Below are 4,493 nucleotides of genomic sequence, written 5' to 3'. Positions count from 1 at the left end.
GGGGGGAGGAAGTGGCCAGTTTAGGGCCCTAGGGGGCAGTTGGGGGGAGATGGCTGGCTTAGATGAGACTCGAGGGGGTTGGAGGATGAGGATGAGAAAGGTTGAAGAGGAAACTAGATCTTGGGGCACCTATGGTGGGGAGAGTTGCCTTGAAAGTCCCCGCAGTGACCTAGGGGAGGACAGCCCTTTAAGCCAAGCTGTCGCTGCCTTCTGGAGAACGGGAACTTGACCTTTAGGAGGGCACTCACTGCTCCTGCGTGGGCTCAGCGAGCCCCTGTGCCCTGGCTTGTGTGGGAGGAGGAAAGCAGAAGCCGGAGGAGAACAGGATCTCAGCCCCCTTGTTCGAGAGGAAGCTGAATTGGGTATTTGGTTCCCTGAGAAGGATCAGGAAGGAAGGCAGTTGGGGGTGCAGGACCCCAGGAGAGCTGGGAGGGCAGACCTTGAACTTGTCAATGTCAGCAGTCCCCTTTTTTTTCAGAGGGTTGCCAACCCACGTGGGGATGAGGCCTGGTCTTGTGGATACTGAACTTAGCTCCGCGGGCCTGAGCGCTCTGGCCCAGGGTGGTATGTAATTGTGGTTCGGCCTGGGACAGGGTCCAGGCCATGCCCAGCCAGGTGAAACCCAGGTCTGGGTGTGAGGTCAGACCCCTTGTCGGAGGTGAGGGTGGCCTCAGTGATTGAAGAGGTAGGGTGCCATCCACGTGATCGATGGCACTATGCCTGCCAGGCTGGGGCTCCTAAGGCAGGAATGTGTGGCTGGGGACAAAATTGACCCACGCTTTATTTTCCAGGTGGCAGTGCCCCCCTTTGGACTTTTCCTCTAGGTTCGGTGCTAACTTCTGTGAGCTCACTCTGCCCTTCCTCCTCCCTTTAACTCTCTCGAGGTTATCCATTCGCTTAAAACATTGCTTCTGGTAACCTGGTAAGCCTGGGCACTTGGCAAAGGCCTTGAGAAGTTCGGTGATGGCGGTAATCGAGGAGGAGAGGCACTTCCTGCTGAGGCTCCGGTGGGGTGGGGTGGGCTTGCTTGCCTGCGGAGAGGGTGGGGCCTGAATGTGTACCCTTGGGGGGGGGCCTGCGACGATGGCACCAGCAGAGAGTCACGAGATGCCTCATGGACGGTGGTTTGTTACCATAGCGCTCCTCGCGGGGATCAGATGGCACCAGGAGAAACGGAGCCCATGGCCAGTGTGAGTCGTAGCAGTGCAGGAGGGGAGACCCCGAAGGAGCAACCCGCCTAAGTTGATGTCTGCAGATTGAATTTCCAGAGGCTTAGGAGGTGGAAGTTGCTACAGTGTCCTGTTTCCAGGCCTTGCTCGGGAAGCCCTGTGTTCCGGGGGGCCACCATTTAAGGTTTTCAGATGAGCTCATGAGGGGGGCACTCAAAGTCCAAAGCAGATGCATCGGGCCCTCGGCAGATCTGTTGCTTTGAATGTTTGATCCCGGAGCAGCAACCCCCAGGCACGTGAATGCCAGCAGGCACCTCTCCTTTTCTGCGGGTGGAGGTTTTTCGATGCCGCATCTTCTAATTTTGAGCCTTCGGTCATTGCTAGTTCTGGGCTACGAACCTTGCTTCAAGACGATTCTTAAGCTGTAGGACATTGTAACCCGTGCCACAATGCCTTGTGGGTGAATCTTGCAGACGGAGCCCAGTGACTCGCTCACCCACCCACGCCTGCCTGCCTGCCTGCCTGCCTTGGAGGAATTAGTGTGATGGGCTAACTTGTCTGGGGAAAGTGTTGGCCTTGAAGCGCCTTGGGCAAAGGCTTGAATGAAGCCTACTGGCAGAATGATGGGGGGGGGGTCATTGTGTTAATGCTACAGTCTGGGGGTGGGGAGGGTCCCAGTGGGTTGTGGCCAAATTCTGTTAGAAATGGCAGGTGTTTGGGCCTTTCGATGGCATCACTGATAACTGAGGGGACTGGTTGGGGTACTACTAGCAATCTTTGATTCTTCTATGTGTTTTTTTTTAATGTGAGTTTTGTTTGCTTTAATTGCGAAGTAATCTTCAAGTGGGAGGACTCATTTGAGGGGTGAGGGTTGGCGGGCATTGGTACTGACAGGGGTGAGAGTTGGGGTGGTACACGGGGGTGGCATTGGCACTGGCAGGGGTGAGGGTGAGGAAAGGGAGAGAGTTGGGTTGCTAAGGTATCTGTTGCTAAGGGTGGGGGTGGCAGGGAATGTGGGTTGGAAGGGAATTTGGGTGAAAAGGCAGGTGAAACTCTGGGGAATGTAATAGACTCATGGGCAAAGAAGATACTAGTTAATGCCACTAAATTGTTAGTGCTGGTTAAATTGTCTCTTGGAAAGCACAGAGACTTGCTTCAGTACGTTAAAAAAGAAATCTTTAGAAATCTACTGAACGCAGAAGCGCAGAATTGTTTTGCCTTGCTGCAGGGTGGGGACGAGGGAAATGGAAATGAACGTGAACCCCAGTCTGGTGAAAGCTGGGGGACAGGGGCCCCCATCAGCAGAGTGCTAACTAGCCTCTGCTGCTCCTGGAGCTTCTTCCGTGGTTTATAAACGTGTGTGCGTACTGGGGAGCCAGGAGTCTTTAAAAAGAAAGACTTCAAACGTGCAAATTGGCAGCTCGTCAAGTATTTAAGTTTAAAATTTTGGTGTGCGCTTGATTAGATGTACTCGTAGGGGTTGGAATGTTTCTATTTACTGAGATTTGCGATAGAAAATTCTGAGCAAAGTGAACATGCAATGTTTTTCATAGGAGTTTTATGTTTCAAACCCATGTCTTGTCATTGTGGTCTATGTTCATAGCAGTAAAATTGTTTGCCATTAGCTTTTGTAACAAAGAATAACCTTTTTATGGTCCCTGTAAAATTTCTGTAACATACTAGCAAATGATCCAGGTAGCCTTGCAAAGGTCAAAGTGAATCGATATGTCTTAAGTGTGAACATTCGTGCTTTTCAGATTGATCCAGTACTTGGGCAGCTCTCAGCCAAAATCAGTTTGAGGAATAAATACGCAAAATGGGGGGCGGGCTTTACTAGATATGGTCTGATGTTAAAAAGTCAGGGGAAGATGTGAAAGCTGTTTATGATACTCATTTCTGAGATGCATCTATTGCGTTGGTGAAGTAATCCCAATACCTTTCTATCCCGTGCCTCTAACCGTAAATTTCACTTAAATTTAAGATCCTCAATACTTTTTATCTCTGGGATTCTTTTTTCATGTTTAAAACTACGTTGGCATAGTTCAGCTTTCCAGCGTGATGGGGTATGATGTAATTGCTGCCCTCGGAATTTTAAGAATAGTAATCACACATGAATGGGGAAACGTGGGTGCGGATGCCATTGTGAAATGGAGGCTGTTACACTGGGTGGTTCCATGTTGCTCTGTGCTAAGAACTAGTCTGTTGCATCATGTAATTAGTGATTACTAACCATTTTTTTTACAGCACAAATAAAGGTTTGAGTTCTAAAACTTTTTAATTTGTATTGCTATCTTTATGTTTTTCGACCTTATCTTTTCTGTAAATCAAGTTATTTTGATAATGAAGTTGGATGTATCGTTTCTTATAGGTTGAGGCCTAGATTTGCCCCTCAGAAGCCTTAAATAATTGAGGTCATTTAGTGGGGTGTGGTAATAACTTCAAACAGGACAAGCCTGTGCTGAATGGTCTGGACGGGAACGGGGGCTCAGCTCACTGTAGGGAGTGTCTAATGGTTGTGCCAAGTGTGATGCTGACCCGCCCAGCCGGTGAAGGCCAGTGTCAAGGTGCTGGGCGAGTACTTAGTATCCTGGAACTTTAACTGGTCAGACTTCCAAATGGTACTGTCGGAAAGAGGACCTGTCATTCCCGTTGCTTAGGGGAGACAGGCTGAGGAATATGACAGACACGTACTACATGTTCCCTTACTCGTGGTTTGGGGGAGCTGGGATGTATTTGGGATTTGAGTCTAAACACATAGTTCTCATCTTGAGTACTAAAGACTGTCTTTATTGTTGAGGGACACCGTTTGGGCTCAGTTGTGCACCTGCCCTGTGGAGCAGGCCAAGGTTATACAGAAGGGGTGAGTAAAAAAGGCTCTGGGAACCCAGAGTTTGCCTCGTGTCTCTAAATTGACTCTGTGTCCTGGGCCGGGAGGTGGCAGGAGCCTCATCCTAGGGCCAAAGTTGTCACACTGCTGTTGTGTGTTTATTCTTGGGCCCAGAGGTTTTGCCTCACAGGAGACAAAACTTGGGGCTCAGAATAGAAATGCTTGGACAGCCTCCTTGGAGGGTTTTGTTTGCAAGGGAGCTGAGGGAAGTTTGACTTGAAAGGGAAAAGACCTCAGATGGGACAGACCAGTGCTGTGACCAAAGGGGTAAGAGCGGGGCCTTTTTAAAAAAAATTCCTCCAAGAGCAGCCATGGGATGGCTATTGTCCTCCCTCGTGTCTAGGTGGCCTGCCTCGAGGGTCCTGGGAAACCCGCCCTGTATCTGCTACTGAGAAACTGGAGTTAGGTGCTGGGGAGGGGAGGTGGCCTGGCAGGGG

The 4,493-nt window shown here is 50.1% G+C and overlaps 1 long non-coding RNA gene across 1 annotated transcript; it reads left to right on the top strand.

Moving 5' to 3' along the window:
* The first annotated feature begins 11 nt into the window (after positions 1-11).
* Positions 12-3,447, top strand: LOC115272725. Its single transcript, XR_003900424.1, has 2 exons — positions 12-362; positions 479-3,447. It is a non-coding gene; the product is annotated as an uncharacterized LOC115272725 (long non-coding RNA).
* Positions 3,448-4,493: the final 1,046 nt, after the last annotated feature.

This window comes from Suricata suricatta, chromosome 11 (assembly GCF_006229205.1).
Source record: "Suricata suricatta isolate VVHF042 chromosome 11, meerkat_22Aug2017_6uvM2_HiC, whole genome shotgun sequence".
Taxonomy (NCBI): Eukaryota; Metazoa; Chordata; class Mammalia; order Carnivora; family Herpestidae; genus Suricata; species Suricata suricatta.
The sequence above is the reverse complement of the archived record's forward strand: the minus strand, read 5'-3'. Positions and strand labels throughout refer to the sequence as shown.